A 19,467-nucleotide genomic window follows, 5' to 3' on the forward strand; every position below is an offset into this window, starting at 1 on the left:
CAAACTTTTGATTGAGTTATTGAATCATGTTTGTTAACATACTACTTATTACTAATGAGCATAAGAGCATAATAGCATAACCTCTAAAGAATCATAACAATATTGGAGCAAAGCACATTACTATAATTCCCACAGCTATATGTATAATTATATCTTGGCCAAATAATAACCTGTAACATATAATTCATTTTGATTGCAACCCAGGCAGTTCTTTGCTAGGTTCACCCCAGTGATTCAGTGCCATTAAAATCTTTGTTGTCTTTATGTGGTTACTGCTGCTGTTTTCTTTGTGTCTCTTTCATAAGTGTTATTAGCGTTGTAGTCCAGCAGAAGCCAGGGTATCACAGAATGGCAGAACGTTACGCCCCATTGAGCCCAACCGGAATGAGACAGAGCGAGATATGAACGAGCGAGCTGAAATAAATCTCACGGCGACAGGAAATACTAGTAGAGAAAGCAGAATCGATGGTGAAGTAAAAGCTGGAGGATTGTTGTTTTCAATAGACTGAGCAAAAGAGCCTTTCAGTTGGGTGGCAGGTCAAAACCAGGCTCTGTAAATGTGCGTGTGTGGCTTTTACTGTTTGAGACGGTAAAAATTGTCCCAAAGACATTGTCCCAAAGAACATTCACATACAGGGTAAGTTCATTGAGAATTTGTGAACTCCTCCTAATTATACACAGCTGATTCAGTTCATCAGATTGATAGCAAAAAATAACTAGAATGAATGGGAGACAAGACACTTACAATTATTGTTTCAGAACAACAAAAGTCATTTATGTTTGAATCTACCTGAGTTCAAGTAAATGATGATGAGGAATTTATTTACATGGTGCATATGTATTAGCAATACCATTTACATATATAAAATGTGCATTTTGGTTCAAAGATTTATTGTAAAATAACATGTTAAATTACAGAAATGTGTCATAATTCAAATAATTACAGGAAATTTATGTAATTTAACATCTGGTATTAAATGTTTTATGTTATTTTAAGCTGTTATCTGATTGTAAAAAAAAGTAAAATAACGGATATTTTTTTGCTGTAATATTACAGTATTTTTTCTTTATTTTTTTTTGATCTTGGAATATTTCATATGGATCTGTGCATAAATATTGTGGAAAGTTACATAAATCCATAAAGTTTTACATTTTGAACAGTGCTATAATTAAAATAAATCAGTCATAAATGCAAAACAGTGTTTTAATAATTTATTCACCAAAAATATATTGTGACTGCAACAAAACTCAAATTCAATTTGTACAAAAAAATACAATTAGACCACTGCAACAACAGACAATTTAGTTTGTTTATAACTGCCACAAAAAAAAAAAAAAAAAAAAAAAAAAAAAAAAAGTTGTTCAAACTTGAGCACATGGGCCAAAGTTGGCCCTTGGTAAACTTTGATTTGGCCCACTATCTCATCTGAAAAGAAAATGATAGGGATCATTAGGGAGAATCCCTTTATTAGAGATCATCATTTTAAATTTAACGTAACCTTTTCGTCTGTTTAATAGTTTTATAGCAAACTAAGATTAACCGTTTCAATTACTCTTTCTATGAATAGAGGACAAAGCACATAACATCATAAGCAAATCAATGGAAAAGCTTGATTTTTGTTGCAACTTGGCATTGAACTCCATTGTGTAATAAAGGGGATTGTTTTTGTTTTTACTGTGGTAAGTTTATTATATATAATATATATTTTTAATTATACTGCATTAGTTCATATAAAGCAATGTTTTATTTTATTTATTTATTTTATATTCGGAAAATAAATTAGGAAAATACTCATGGCAACTTTAATGTAATACAGTTTTCTATATTTACCTTCGGCCCTCAGCCCTCAATCAAGTCTGGTTTTTGGCCAGAACTACAAAGTTGGGCACCACTGATTAAGATTTATAAAGCTAAGTAGATTTATAAAGCTATACTTTGTAATGCAAGGTCTCTGGGCAGGACAGTAAATGTGACATTGTTTTTTATTATAGCTGCCGTTATCTGTCTCACCTTATTTTCACCCTTTTTTGTAAAGTCATTAAAACACTGTCAGCAAGTTTTTTTTTTCTTTTTTCTTTTGTTATTTGAGCCAATTGGAATGCAAGTACAAGTTTATTTGTGTTACTCTTGCATTAACCACTCTCTAACCACTTAACTACGACGACTTCAAGAAACCTGCAAATGTGAAAAGTGTCCATAGAGTCTATACATAATAAAATAAATTGTTAAAAACTGTAAAAAAAAAAGCAGCTTGATAAACAAATTACAATTAACATTGATATTGTCCTTAAAGCTGAACCAGTGTGCACATATTGTTCTTGACAACAGAAGAGGCATGTAAAGAAAAAAAACACAAAAGAAGATTATGATTCCAGTCTGTGACACTACACATCCATAGTCTGAAATCTTGTTAATTAGTGAAATAACCTTTGGACTGACCACAGATCTCGATGTGGTCTTTATTGATCTGGTCTTCTCCACTTTTGATCCATCTCTGGGTTCCTCTGGTTTTCTCCACTTTCGATCCTTCTTTTGATTCACGATAAAAGGTGCAGTTTGGACATATTGAACCAAACATACAGTAATCATGTACCTTCAAATACAGTATATTGTTGTTTTTGTCTTCTCAAATGCTCAACCAGTGCCTCCTAGATTGTGTGGCAAAAAAATGACTGATTACTGAGGCCTAAAATGCAGTGCCTTTTCTCAAAATTGAAAGCAATATTAGTGGCATTTCTTTTGTGGTTTTGTTGTGGCTGATTGTACATTGTGAAAATGTCATATAAAGCATCTAAAGCTGGTCACATACCAGAGAAGCATTGTGCCGTGTCTTTGACAACTCAAAGTATTACACAGTGACCAAATGATCACTTTCTGGCTAAAATCTGCAGAAAATCTGCAACAGTCTAAACAATTGCAAGCTCCTTTAAACTTTTAGCTATTTTCCAGATACATAATCACTAAATTCTAAAGAGACTGCTCAACACATAATCTGCCTGTTTTTCTGTTCATTATACAGTAGGTCATGGACATTCATTGTTTTAGTCAGGGAAATTTAACATTTGACTTAGAGTGGGAACCCTTTATGTGGTTTCAACAAACAAATGCATTTAAGCTTGTCCAGTTTCATCTGGAATGCATCTCAGACCACCTCCTGAAGTAATCTGAGTAATCTGAATAATCTGATTTATTGTATACCTATCTTGAAAACATTTCAGAGGGAATTTACACCTGCCCTTTTCATGATCGGATAGCTTTGTGAAGTTTATTTATAAACTAATTTTGAGAGGATCACGTGCTTATGATTGCTTGCAGCCGGCCCCGCAATATTTCATTTATGATTCATCACTCAGACTATTCCTAAACCACTAAAAAATACTCTAAAATCCATATGACAGCCATTTTTGTTTTGAAAAATCCCCCTTCACCCCTATTCCTCCTTCTTTCCTAGATGGGTGGCACGGTGGCCCAGTGTTTAACACCGTTGCCTCACAGCAAAAATGTCACTGGTTCAAGTCCGTACCAAGCCAGCCAACGTTTCTGTGCAGAGTTTACACGTTCACCCTGTGCTTACTTGGGTTTCCCCTGGGTTCCCTGGTTTCCTCCCACCGTCTAAAAACAAGCAACTTAAGTTAATTGACTAATCTAAATTGGCACCATAGACATGCTCCTAGTAAATAGTTATCTCTGAAAGGTATAGTAGGTGATCTTCCACAATGTTAGCAGCTTAGCAAAAATTTCTGAATCACAGTCCCTCCCCTGCCGTCTAGAGCCATGCCTCCTGAAACACGAGCACCGCAAAAGAACCTAATTTGCTAATTTGGCACCGCTAATTTGGTTCTTCAAACGAGTTCGCGAATCAGATTAGAATGTCTGGATAAACTGATCTGAGATCGCTGCGTGTGTTGTGAAGGACAGATCTATCGATCCTCGAAATCATGATCAGCAATGCAACGATTGGCTGACGGCACAGCAGCGTAATGACATCATCTGATTAATATTCAATTATCCATTTGAGCAAAATTACATCAAATTAGCAGTAAACGGCTTGTTAAATATGACACGCAATAACCTTCCACATTTGCTGTGAGCTGCAGGCTTTCCACTTTCATGTGTCAAGTATATTCATCATGTATTTCAATGCAAATCAATGTATTTAGTTCCACATTTAGAAAAGATTTTCTTTATTATAGTAGCCGTTTTTTAATCGGTGTAAAGAATAACTGGTTGTTTACAAAAGCATTTTCATATTGGTAAAGGCGTCTGCAACTTTTGTGAAGCATCAAATCACCGGCATATTAACTATCAAAACATGTTTATGACTGCATAAATGTATTATTGCTTTAAAAAAAAAGTCACATATTGTGCATTTCTATTATACACAATTTGTACTAAAGCGATCAAAAAAGTTAATATCAATAAGTTTTCTCTTTGCACCACCAGGTGGTAATCTTTGTACTTTCATTACGAGGGTGCAGATTGCATACGTTTTATTAATATGTATAACTTAATTTATTTTATTGATGACTATAACTTTATATATATAGTTAAAAAATATGTACCATTTTCCCAAGTGTATATAACTACTACTGTAAGAAAATATCAGAATTTGGAACATACTTTCTGTATTATCTTTGCTTGAACTAAGCCGATCTTATCCTGTTTATATGAATTGAACCTGCTCCCGATCAGGTTTGACCTAGCAGAACTGTTGCTATGACAACAACTTTGCTTTGTAGAACGAAACGAAACGATCCTGGATCGTGTCAAATCGTCAATATCCAAATCCAGCTAACTGAGTAATCCATGTACGAAGAACGGACCCTAGGCGGAATAGCTGTATTTACTTAAGTTTTGTTGTTAAACTAATTAAAATCTACATCATCGATGCTGTAAAAGGTCCCTTATGAAACTGAAAATAGTCTTATCAATCTTTCATCGAAAGATTGAACAACACTTCTGTGAAGATATAACCTATTTGTAACAACAACATTCAACGTTACATCAGCTTTGCGTGCAGCTAAAACAGTTTTAAAACAGAACATTACCTGTCTAAGAGAAATCCTTCATACATTGTGTCATCCTTTCTCCAGCGTGCAAAGGTAACACCAATATAGATTCAGGTTTTAAAAATGTTTTGATTCAGCATGTTTTTACCAATCGCGTGCGCACAAGCTCTCTCTTGTGAATGTGCGGTGGTCGGCGGAGATGCGTATAAACAGCTGCGCAGTGGTTCAAATCTGCATTTGCTGACAGACAGATTGGGCTACTTATCGGAATTATGAGAGATGTTGGTCCGACTCCACATATACATACATATAAATACATTTAGATTATTTAATGTAATCATTACTATTAGACTGTGAAGAGACTTTCAACCCGCACAACAAAAAATGCTTCTGAAGACAATCACCTACTGCACCTTTAAGAACAATCACTATCTGTTCATTAGTTACTGAAGCAGGGGAGTTCACAAGATCTATCTGAGCTCAAACTCCCCTCTTGACTTGCAAACGGGAGGAAGCCCCGGGCTCGAGGATCTTATGAGCTTTATAATCAATTGTCAGCTAAGTGTAAACTCTTAAAGTAGTCATTTAGTGACCAGATGTAAACAGCCCTCAAAGTCAGTTTCTCGCAGCTGTAATCAATATAAAGTTCTGGATTAATGTGACAAAATTCATGCATTCATTCATCCATTCATTTTTTTTTCAGCTTAGTCCCTTTATTAATTTTGTGTCACCACAGCGAAATGAACCGACAACTTGTCCATCATTTGTTTTACGCAGCAGATGCCCTTCCAGCTGCAACTATCACAATCATTCACACTCATACACTACAGACAATTTTAGCCCACCCAATTCTTGTGGACTTGTGGGGGTACATGCAAACTCAACAAAGAAAATGCCAACTGGCCCAGCCAAGGCTCGAACCAGGGACCTTTTTGCTGTGAGGCAATCGTGCTACCCACTGCATTTTATGTTTTTGTTGTTGCAGGGAATAATACAATATAATAAAATAAAAACAACAATAATAGTAATAATAATATAATATTATTATTAGTGATATTATTGTTTTAATAATAATAATAATAATAATAATAATAATAAATTAATATCGCGGTTCTTCTTCTTCTTCTTCTTCTTCTTCTTCTTCTTCTTCTTCTTATTATTATTATTATTATTATTATTATTATTATTATTATTAATATTATTGACGACTTGGTGGCCAAGTGGGTAGCGATGTTGCGTCACAGCGAGAAAGCCACTGGTTCGAGCCTCGGCTGGGTCAGCTGGCATTTCCGTGTGAAGTTTACATGTTCTACCCATGTTCACATCGGTTTCCTCCGGGTACACCGGTTTGCAGCACAAGTCACACACAAGTGAATGAGTGTGTATGGATATTTCCCAGTGCTGGGTTGCAGCTGGAAGGGCATTTGCTAAAACATGGGCTGGACAAGTTGTTGCTTCATTCCGCTGTGGCGACCCCAGATTAAAATTAATAAATAAAATTAGATTGATGAAACAATTGTAGAACTAATCATTTGATTTATTTTATAATAATTAAATAAACAGTGTTTAATAAAAGCAAAATATCTAGTACGACAACTGAATACCAAATAATCTGAATGCTTTTGCTATGGTTACAGTATTTAAGTATTCAGCATTTAAGTATTCAAGTCTGTCAGTTGCTCATGCATAAACAATCTGTCATAGATGTCAGTATTGTACATTTAGATGCTGCTACTAATATGTCAACAATGATTGTTTATGAGTGTCTATGAAAATGTAAGCAAACGCATGTCTGGTGGAACCACTATGTGAAATTCTCATGAATATTAATGAGATCACAAAATCTTTCCATACTTCATACACACCCCTCCCCCAAAACAGCTACCAACGGTTTTGCGCGCGCAAACACACACACACACACACACACACACATACACACAGCCTGTCAGAGACGTGATGTGGAGGCTATTGTAGTCAGTGAGGAGCGACCGTTAGGCCAGGGGTCCTCAATACAGACTAGACAACAGCACAGGCTTCACACACACATACGCACGCGCGCACACATACATTTTCTCTTTTGTTGTAGCAGCACACTGAAGAAGCGCTTTGATTTCAAGAGCTCAGGATCTGCAAAGCTGCACTTTGATTTGTGCTTATCAGATAGATTCAGAGAGTTGTGATGGAAGTATATTAATGAAGAAAGTGTGTTATATTTCAGCAGACTGTACAAAGAATATATATATATATATATATATATATATATATATATATATATATATATATATATATATATATATATATATATATATGTATATATAAGTGGCCCTTAAAAGAGTGATTAGACATTTATGTCAGATTTAAAAATGTCTGAATCTTATTAAACTAAATACAAAATATCACGGCAAATGTTATCTGAGCTGATGTATCTGCAGGAGCTTTTCTCAGAACTAATTTCAATTTCTGAGCCTTTTCTCCCTCACCTTTTTTTCTGCAATGACTTTTAATCAACTGGTGTCAAGGTAATTTTTAGCAGATGAATGAAGTCAGTTTTCTACTGGTTTATGCAGGTTCATAACAGATGGAATTCAGATATTAGGTATTTTAACTGATCTAATATATTTAACTGATTGCATTTATTTATGTTGGTGTAATCACATTTGTTGAGAGTAATTTAGTGATGTTATTTTAATATATGTACTACTTATATATACAGTTAAAGTCCGAATAATTAGCACCCCCCCCCCCCCCCCCTGAATTATTAGCCCCCCTGTTTGTTTTTCCCCAGTTTCTGTTTAGTGGAAAGAAGATTTTTTTTCAACAAATTTCTAAACATAATAGTTTTAATAACTCATCTCTAATAACTGATTTATTTTATCTTAGACACAATGACATTTAGTAAATAATATGTCACTAGATATTTTTTAAGACACTTCTATACAGCTTGAAGTGACATTTAAAGACTTAACTAGGTTAACTAGGCAGGTAAGGTTAGTTTGGCAAATTATTGTATTATGAGGGTTTGTTCTGTGGACTATCAAACAATACATAAAATTGTTTTTAAAAAATTCAAAACTGCTTTTTGTCTTGTCGAAATAAAACAAATAAGACTTTCTCTAGAAGAAACAATATTATCAGACATACTGTGAACATTTTCTTGCTCTGTTAAACATAATTTGGAAAATATTTAAAAAAGAAAAAAATATTAAAGGGTGCATAATAATTCTGATTTCTACTGTATAATTTGTATTTGTGTCTTTTTATAGTTGTGTAATATGTGTATCTGTAATTTGTCATATAATAAAATATGCATAAAATTTACATATAAGCAACATCATATAAATTGCATTTAGTTCACCAACAAATTCAAATTAACTGAGAATGTGATTTTGTAACATTTTAAAGTTCTACCGAGCAGTTGATTGAAAACACAATGTTGTTTTTTAAAATATTTAGTTTGAATAATTAGGTTTCATTTTTTTTTTTTATTGGGTTTTCATTCATGGTCTCAGTATTAGTTACAGATCTGTATTATAAGCCACATTTATAAATGGCCAATAGATTATTCTTTGCCTTACAAGAGCAGGTCATATTTCTTGCTTATTTCGTTTGCTCAACACTGATTTATATTGATGCTGATTTATATTGATTTTGAGGGCTAATTTGCCTCCAGAAGCACCATTAAACTTGGGACAAAATGCAGTTCCTCTGGATTATTAATGTTACTTTCATTGCAGACAAGTTTCAAGCTAATTACAGACCAGTGCAAAAATCACTTGGGCATTTAGTTCTAGGGTTTATATTTATTCATTTATTTTGAAATCAGAAAGTGCTTTCTCATTGGCTCTTCGAAGTGGCGAATAGGGAGAGAGAAGTGCCTTTTGAAAGTGAACAGGCGGTTGGTGGTCCCATTGGGCTTTTGCTAGCCCTCTGGGATTGAAAGGATCCGGCAGTTAATCCAGCACTGTCTTTTATTCTCCCACCCTTTAAAATCCTAAATTACCATTCATTCAGCCGACCAACCGTCACACCAACTGACACTGTAGATTCACAGCTGTTTAAATCACTCAGGGCAAGAGCTACTCTGCCCTCTACTGCCTGAAATGGAACATTTTAAATAAATAAATAACTTTGTATTTGTTTATTTATTAATTATTATTAGTTTTTATTCGTTTGTTAGTTTGTTTTTATTAAATGTAGATTTTTGAATTTATTTAGGTGATTTTGTACTTCATACTTAAGGGCAAATATGTATGTATGTTTGTATGTATGTATGTATGTATGCATGCATGTATGTGTGTGTATGTATGTATGTGTGTGTGTGTGTGTGTGTGTGTGTGTGTGTGTGTGTGTGTGTGTGTGTGTGTGTGTGTGTGTGTGTGTGTGTGTGTGTGTGTGTGTGTGTGTGTGTGTGTGTGTGTGTATGCATGTATTTATTTATTTATTTAATTAATTATTTAATTAGTTTAATTCATTATTTGTACTCTTAATACCTTAATGTTTTTGATGTTTAATTAATTACTTTTTGTACTTTTATAGTATTATAGAGTGCACTATTAAACATCTATTTGTTTTAATTATTTGTAGATTTTTATAGTTGTAGTAGATTTATTTTTTGTAATTTTGTACTTTAGGCCTACATGGTCAACTACTATAATAAATTAACGCAGTGTACAGTATATATGCATTAACGATTTATTTATTTATTTTTATTTTTTATTTGTTCATTAATTTATTCATCTATTTGTTTGCTTGTTTAATTATCAAATTTAGCTGTTTTGTTAATTTATTTTTCTTCTACAGTTTTCACATTTGTAAAATTTCTTTTACAAACGTAAACCTAATGATTAGTTACACTTGGCGGCCACTTTATTAGGTTCTCCTTACTAGTATTGGGTTGGATCATTTTTGCCATCAGAACTGCCAGAACTTTTGGGTCATAGATTCAACAAAGTACTGGAAATATTTCTCAGAGATCTTGGAAGTAGCCATCAAAAGATATGTACACTGTGGTTATAAAGTGATGGACATGGTCAGCAACAATACTCAGGTAAGCTGTGGCGTTGACACAATGCTCAATTGGTACTAATGGAACCAAAGCATGTCAAGAAAATATTCCCACACCATTACACTGCCACCACCAGCCTGAACCATTGATACAAGGCAGGATGGATCCATGCATTCATGTTGTTGACGTCAAATTCTAACCCTACCATATGAATGTCGAAGCAGATTGAGATTCCTCAGGCCAGGCAAGGTTTTTCCAATCTTCTGTTGTCCAATTTTGGTAAGCCTGTGCAAATTGTGACTTCAGTTTCCTGTTCTTAGATGACAGAAATCACACTATGTGTAGGCTTCTGCTGCTTTAACCCATCCACTTCAAGGTTCGATATGTTGTACATTCAGAGATTCTGCATACGTCAGTTGTAACAAGGGATTATTTGAGCTACTGTTGCCCTTCTTTCAGCTGGAACCAGTCTTAACCAAGTCTTTTCTGAGTTCTGGCATCAACAAGGCACCCACAAAACTGTCGCTCAATGAATATTTTTGCTTTTTTCGGACCATTCTTTGTAAACTCTAGAGATTGTTGTGCAAGAAAATCCCAGTAGATCAGCAGTTTCTGTCACCAACAACCATGCCACATTCAAAGTAATATAAATCACCTTCCTTCCTCCTTCTCATGTTCGATTTGAACTGCAGCAGATCTTGATAAGGTCTTGATAATGTCAACATGTCTAAATTATGTCAGGTGATTGGCTGATTAGAAATTTGGGTTAATGAGCAGTTGAACAGGTGTACCTAATAAAGTGGCCAGTGAGTGTATGTTCTGTTTGTTGTGTATGGTCTATATTTATTTTTATTTATTTAATGATTTTTTTGAGAAAGATGGTGTTTGTGAGTGTTTGGTGCTCTTTATGTGAATGCTCGGCATTCTCCATGTGTGTTGAATCAAACATGTGTCTCTTCCAAGTATCTCTTTTGTGCATTATTTCTTTCGTTCTTTCATATAGTGACAGATAGAGTCTTATCAGCGGGCTGGTTTGAAACTCAAATGGCCCGTGCTTTTGGTCCAGTCCAGCCTGGAGGAGGTCATCGTTCGTTCCATTCACTTCAGCCCGAATCCCTCCTCTGATAGCATCTCCATTCCAGCAGCCATTAATCCGAACACTTCTTCCTCTGCTGCAGTCCATCCCAAATGCATTTAGCAGAGGTCAAACGCAGACATCAAATCAGCCAAATGAACAGATACTGACACGAGGATCCATTAAATTGACTGTGGGTGGAGTTTTATTTTGATCTTTGTCCTGGAAGAGATCCTGCATCAGCATTTACTTTAATAGCAGCATTTCAAGCAGTATGGAGCTCTTTTGTTTTAGTTTGCCGTGTCTCTGAATATTCAAGGATTGTTGTTTTCTGGTGAGGCCGAGCATTCACATAAAGTCCAGCGGGGATTTTACTATCCCATTTGGTACTGTTTGTTGTTTTTATAGCTTAAAGGAATGAGATGAATTTAATTAAATGTCATTAAACAGTTGGCAGTGAGTGTATAGCTCCAAGTACTTACTGTTACACCTGCTTGAATTATCTTTCTTGTTAAACCTGATGGACATAATTTTTGCTTGCTTGTATATAACTGTCGAAGTTATATTATTATTATTATTATTTTTTGCAATGACTTTTAATGAGCTAATGTCAAATTAAATTTTAGTGATGTTATGAAGTCAGCTCTTTTCAAGTTTACACAGGTGTCATAAAAGATAAATCCATGAATAAATGAATGAATGCATAAGTAAGTATGTAAGTAAGCAATAAAGTAACTAAGTATGTATATAAGTAAGAATGTAAGTAAGAATGTATGTATAAGTAAGTTAAAAAGTATGTAAGTAAGTAGGTAATTAAGTTAGAAAGTAAGTAAGAAAGTATGTAAGTAAGTAAGAATGTATGTAAGTAGGTAAGAAAGTAAGTAAAAAAGTAAGTAAATAAATAAGTAAGTAAATAAGTAAGTAAGTGAGAAAGTAAGTAAGTAATTAGGTAATTTCAAATGATTATAGATTAGCTATTTTTCACTGGTTTAATGCTGTTTTGCATTTATTTTTGTTGGGGTGTTTTAGCCATGTGAGTAAATTCTGCTATGAATCAGTTACCCTTACGTCATTCCAATCCCCTGAGGTCTTAGTTCATCTTAAGAAGACAAATAAAGATATCTTAAATGAGATATTGTCAAAATGTCCTGACTTCAGTGGTTTCACTGTAATCATAAGCTCTAGAACACATTTGTTCACCAAAACAATTGTTCACCAACATCTTCTTGATTCAAGAGTGTGTTTACTACCACAAACTTTATTGACAGCATTTTATAATGCCTTTAGTAAACGCGCACCCCAATGACTTGACAGGAAAGTGAAAATGCTGGTGAACAACTATTTTTACTTTTATTTTTTTGAAGCACATCGTGACATAAGATGTTTTTTTTTTTTTTTTTTTTTAATCAGTGTCACACGCTTTTCCCTTATTTGAAAGATAAAATTTATATTATTGTTTTATTTTATTATTTGATCGAATAGGAATATTCAAAAAATATATACATGTAGTTTACTCTCCCATTCACTTTACACATAGTTTATGATGACTTCACTGCTGAGAAAAATGGAAATATGAAAATGGGTCCATTGGCTAATGTTCACAAGAATGATTTTATATTTAAATAAGGCATTAGTGGATGTTGAATGATTAATAAATGTTCTCCAAGTGTCATTCATTATTAGTTCATGTTGGTAAATACATTGGTGCTGTTTGCAAGTTTTTGACTTTCCTAAAGCATATGTTTGCAGATATTTAAGAAACATGCCAAGTGAACATATTTGTTTAACTAAAAAACAGTGCTGTAGTTAGATATTTCGCTTTTTAACCTGCCCATTGCCAGTTAAGCCAATTATATTTCAACCCACTGAGTTGCCTTGATGGAAAACCACGGATTCCATTTATTTATTCATTCAGAGAGCCTCTGAAAGCATGTGTCCGTGACCTAAATGCGACCTCCGATGGACAGTAGCAGACTCCGAAATGAAACAAATTCAGTTTCACATGAGGTTATTAATTAGCAAATGATATAAATTTCATCAACATAAACATTGAGTGAGCAGGTAACATTTTAACCGGGTGTTCTAACAACACGCTTCGTGACACTAATAAGCAATTTGGCTGTTTGCACTAGACGAAACATGACAGACATTTAAACAGCCATTCAGAAGCAAAGAATATCCACTTGCTCACAAAATGGTAAGGTTATAAATGATTATAATCTATTTAATACATATTAACCCACTTTAACATTATTAAATGTACATGCTTAATCACTTATATGTGTTTAGTTCTAAAGTTAAATTTCAAACCATTTATTTATTTTCAAGATCTGCAGCTTTCAGTAGTATGGCAATAAATCATCACCTTGGAATTATAAGGTTCTATCTGCGTTCTGATTGATTTTGAGATACTGATCTTCAAAGTTTTTGCATTCCAGACAGCAAACAGTATGTGTGTAACATTTGTTTTTTAAATAAAGAGTCTTAGAATCTAAACAACTTTATACAAAAATCCCATAATGTAAATAAGTTGTTATTTAATAGGGATATGACAATAACTCAATTTTGACAAAAATTTCAGATAGAACCTTATAATTCAAAAGTAAAAAAAACTGTCATGTAAAATGACATTTAAACTCACATTGTTAGCATTTAACACTGAATAAAACACATGAGGTGTACCTGAGCTGATCATTGTCAGAGTTTTCTGTTGTTCAGCTGTGAGAAATAGAAGCCGTTTCTAAAATATTATAAATTAGAGGTGTTTTTTTTATGACAAAACTCATTTTAATATGGAAACTACTCTTTCTATTGGGTGCCGTTGCTTTTATTCGGAACATGGTTCAAATCTCTTACTCCTGTCTTCAATCTGGCAACTTGCGTTTGTTTTGATCCATGAGTGCAATACCTAGTTCAACCACTGGGTGTGAAACTTACATACTGCACCTTTAACTACGTATATAACTCCTTAGCATTTAGCCCTGTATATGTCTAAAATGCCATTCATAATGGTCTTAAAATGTCTTAAAACGTCTAAAATGTAAGTTGGTAAAATCTCCAGGGACCCTGATTTTATACACATTAAAAATGTATTCTTTATGTCCCTTTCAAAAAATGCTGTTGAGAATTTATGTTTATTGTTTTCCATCACTCCATACAAGCCTGTTACAAGAAATGTATAACTTAAATGTGTTTGCAAAAAAACAAATTATATGATTATAGTAAGATATTTCTACTACTATAATGAGACTACTGAGACTACTAATTTGATAAGATATTAATAATTACTACAGTAATATTAGGAATTATTCTCTCACATATGCGTTTCTGTGTGTGAGTGTGTGCGTGTTGTCACCACTCAAGTGACCAACATGTCAGTGACATTCAGACTGTATAAGATAGTGATGGCTTTGTATGAAAGGTTCTTTTCATTTGGCTCATTAATTTCATTTTGAAGTAATTGATGTGTGATTATATGCGTGCCGCGAGGCTTTGTTGTGCAGATGTCTCAGTGGGTTTATGTATGATAGAGGTTGAGGAATCTGCTCCTTTGAGTCGCTGCTGCTGAAACCAATCACTCAGCTCGTGCTCTTCAGCTGTTTGTTTATTGGTGGTGTTTATTCAGAGGTGTGAGAGTCAAACCGCAGTACGATCCCTTCATCTGTTTCATGGGGCTGCTGTCAAATGAAATACAACTCTTACTCGCCCTGCTCGCTTTGTTCTACACTTTCACCTTTTCTCTCCTTCAAACAAGCTATTTCACCTTTTCTCTTCTACAAACAAGCTTAGAAATGTAGGGTTTTTGTCTTTTGTTTTCCTTAAGTGCTGGGATAGACACCAAAAAGGGAGATTACAGGGTTGTCCGCTTAGTTTTGCCAGTGCTCTTGAAAAAAAATAGTGAACATTTTTTTTCTTTTTATTGTATTGAATAAAGAACAAATGTATAAGAACTAAACAGAGATTTCATAGGCATAAGCATAAGAATATAATATAATATAATATAATATAATATAATATAATATAATATAATATAATATAATATAATATAATACATTTAAATATTTTTATTATTTTAATATTTACATTTTATTTAGTTTATCTCCAGCTACTTTGCATATTAATAGAACATGCAACATTTTTCAAACGTTTGGGATCAATAAGAGTTTTTTCTTCTTTTTGGTGGTGTTTTTTCTAAACGTTACCTTATTGTAGAAGTTGCTCAAATTTGCTCATTTTGAGGTGGGACTTAGTGGAGGTGCAACAACTTTAATCATAAGGTAAACACACAACAACAGTTTCCATCTGGAGCTCATTCACGGGACTCGATACTTGTTAACACTCACTACAATGGGTTCGCATGGATCAGTTCTGCCCACATTCATCAGCGCTACCAAGGCTTTAAAAATCAGTCTTTAGTCGTCACAGTGAAATTAATTGCCAGCTTAGTCAGCATATGTTTTACACATGCCCTTTCAGCTGCAACCCAGTACTGGGAAACATCCTTACATACTCATTCACACACATACACTAATTTAGTTTATTCAATTCACCTATTGCGCATGTCTTTGGACTGTGAGGGAAACCAGAACAACAGGAGGAAAGCCATGCAAACACCGGGAGAACATGCAAACTCCACACTCCAACTGACCCAGCCAAACTCAAACCAGTGACCTTCTTCCTGTAAGGTGACAGTGCTAACCACTGAGCCACCGTGTCGCTCCATCAATCCAATTAAAAAAATAAAACATTATAAATGTCTATACTGTTCCATTTGATTACTGCTAAATAAAAGCATTGAGATTAGTCAAAAAAGATAAATCGCTGACTATTTCAAACTATATATGTGTAAAAAGCAAAGTCTGCTGTTGAACCGTTGACATTTTGATTTATAACATAATTATCTCATTATTTTACATTCTCTACATGTTTCAGTTGCTGTGAATTAATTAACATCAAATCTGTTCTGATTGCTGATAAGCCTGGATCCTCTTTTACCCAGGTGCGACTGGCTTTAGACCCAGGCACTGTCAATCACGACTGTTTGTGTTAACTGAGATATACTGTATACAGTACAGTCTGACAGGTGACATGGTATGATGCACAGTAGGCTTTACCCAAAGCAGAAAACAAGGTCAAACCAAACTAAACAACCAAGCAGGAAAAAAACAGAAAAAAAACAGCTATGTTCCCACCCAAAACAGTTTATTTAACTCAATTGTCAATACCCTTTCAAGCATACAATAAAACCAGTATGATCAAACCAGCGTGATTAGAATATTTTAACATGTCATCAACTACTCAAATTCAAAATGCATTCTATGTAAAGCTGCGTTTACACTGGTGTTTGATAATGTGAAATTCTGTCATGCAACACTGCGAAAGGGGCAGTATTAAACAAGATTATTAGACATTTAAAAAAGCGAGTGATTGCTCCATGTTTTAAATTTCCGTTCAAAGAGGTCATGTTTTGATCCTTGATTGGTCTCAAGCAGTCAAGTGATGCGATTTCGCAGGTCAGAGTTCACCAAGCTTAAACTTTGCACTGCAGCAATCTGCGAAACTTACCGCATGACCCTGCGTTTCCGGTCTGACACTTTCGCATGACATTCAAAAAAATCAATCAATCAATTAGTCAATGTGTATTACGTATAAACAAAGTAATTTAGGATTAAAGGTGGATAAACAGTTCTAGCTGTTTTTTTTATCCAAACTATTTCAATGACATACTTTGTTTTAGCCCTGAAGAATGACTAAATCAGCAATTCAGATGTTGTGCTTTGCATTGGTCTGCTGGTTAGTCCAGTAAACCTTTTACATTATATGTAGGGAGTAGGAACACATCTGTTACAGGAAAATAAACTTTTACTCATATCTGAGTGATGTAAACTAATTTAATCTAAATTGAATAAAAATCTGGATTTATCAAGGCATACCATGTGCCATTTTCATGTAAATCTTGTTGCACTCCTTCACACAGGATCATTCATGCCCTCTAGGCTGCATTTAATTGGCCACAACATTCCCTAGTAAGATAACAACAATGATAATGTTTTCCTCTAAGTGTATCCACATCTATAGTAAACTAACAATGTATGTGGAACTCTTATTTTGAAAATGGCAGAGACCGGGTGTCAGGGTTCTGCCACTGGTCTTGTGAATTTCTTGTTTTGGTGGCAGAGTCTGGACACTAGCTCTGTCTTGTCCTGTCCTGTTGTGCTCGGCTAGTGTTTTATTGGGTTAAGCACTCGTTTTTTGTAAATGTGTGAGTCTCTGTATTGGTGCCGTCGTAGCGCGCGCAGACCGTACACACTCCTGCTTGATGCGGGCATGTGGGGTCTGTGCGTGCTTGGGACGTGTGCTCTTGCCCTCGTGTTTGTGTTTTGTTCTGTCGGCATCATGCTGTTTCATTCTCAGAGTCAGTCTTTTTGGTTTTGGTTTCTGTTGGTGCTGAGATGAAACATGCGCGTTGCATATGTGTGAGCACACAGAAAGGTGTTTTAATTATTGTGTGCTCGTGTCTTGTGTCTGTTTATGTTTGTGTTGTCTAAGCACGAGGTTCTGTGTTTACATTGTGGCTGCGTGCTTCAGTATTGTGCGTTATTGTGAACACACGGATAATATTATATACAAATGACCTTTTACCCTGTACTAGGGTCCTCGCTCCTTTTTTCCCCAACCCTCGATTGTGACACCATGGGACTAAAGCCAGCTAAGCTGCACCACGTCTGTACATTTTTTTTCTCTATGTTGTTAAGCATTGCTGACAGACCCTGAATGCTGGCACCTGTGTGTGTAAACTAATAGAAAACAATGTTTAGACAGTCAAAAATTATGGCATGGCACAAAATAATGCTTCACATCCAGTGTGTTGGGAAAAGTTTTTAGCCAGCTGTCTGCTCATAGCATGTCAGAATGCAGGATATACAGATTAAAAATGTAATCACCCCAGAGAGGCACTGGGTCAGTTTAAATTTATTTTTTGTTTAGTATATCATGTGAATTGTGAAATTTGCAGCACATCTTTGTGATGAGAACACAAATACACACAACAATGAATTGTTTAGTACAGTGTTTCTCAACCATGTTCCTGGAGGACCATCAGATCTGCACATTTTTCATGTCATTTTCCATAACCACACACACCTGATTCAGATGATCAGCTTATTAGCAGAGACTGAAAGACCTGTGATGGGTGTGACAGACAAATGAGATATCCAAAACATGTAGTGTTGGGTGTTATCCAGGAACGTGGTTGAGAAACACTGGTTTAGTGCACGTTTATGCATTCTGTCATATTACTGTATAAATATTACTGTGTAAGAGTTTAAAAAGTTTTAACAAGCCATCTACCTTTCAAGGCATCAATATTTTTGACTAATGAGCAGAGCATCATCGTCTAGAAATGAGTGTATAAAACCATTACGGAAGATTTTTAATCTTACCCAAGAAATATGTCGACTATGTAGATATCAAAGAACAATTAACTTATTGCACTCAGTGCACTCTATAACACCTTTAAAAAAGTTTTATCTGGCTGGTTTAACAGTAAGAAAAAAAAAAAAAAACAATACCTGTGTTTTCATCAAAGTTTACTTGCCTTAACTGAACTTTAGCATTTATAATACATATTTTAAATGTTTATTCAGATCTTGGTATTTTTATCCAACAGCTCCTTATGCAACATCCCAAAATTGCCTAAAATAAGTAGATAGAAACATAGCTGATGTGGCTTGTCATGATTTCAATGTTCTCGACTTGTTTCAGCCCTTAATGTCTGTCATTTTTTTCACACCCCTTATTTTTCACACTTTCTCACCTCTCTTAAGAGTATTGCAGTCAGGTGTCCAGGGAAAGTGTTAGAAAGGGAGTCTGTTCTGTCGGCAGTTAAAGCAGAGCTGGAGTCCTCAGGGAGACACAGACACACAGTTGGCTCTGGGCTGCTAATACTCCATTGATTTGATCTATGGAAGAGACCATCCAGCATTTTAAAGCTTCAGACTGACATCTCTCAAAAGCATTTGTCAGTGCTTCCATGACACACACACACACACACACACACACACACACACACACACACACACACACACACACACACACGCACACACACACACACACACGCACACACACACACACACTCACATTTTGTTTTTTGAATTGTGGTGACACGGGTTTCCATAGTTTTTTTTTTTTTTTTTAATGCTGTACAGACTGTATTTTTTATCACACTACCCCAAACCCTACACATAACCCTACCACCTACTTGTTTTATTTATTTGGCAACAAATGACAGTGTATATCAATCAGCAATCCTCAAAAATGTAAATATACCCACAATTAAAGACACAATTATTAGCCCCCCTGAATTATTAGCCCTCCT

At 34.8% G+C, this 19,467-nt stretch overlaps 1 protein-coding gene across 8 annotated transcripts in view; it reads left to right on the forward strand.

The window, feature by feature from the left end:
* Positions 1–19,467, forward strand: part of ptprua (protein tyrosine phosphatase receptor type Ua) — a 434,849-nt gene that overhangs the window by 183,291 nt on the left and 232,091 nt on the right. The window lies entirely within an intron of this gene.

The sequence above is a fragment of the Danio rerio genome, chromosome 19 (assembly GCF_049306965.1).
Source record: "Danio rerio strain Tuebingen ecotype United States chromosome 19, GRCz12tu, whole genome shotgun sequence".
NCBI lineage: Eukaryota > Metazoa > Chordata > Actinopteri > Cypriniformes > Danionidae > Danio > Danio rerio.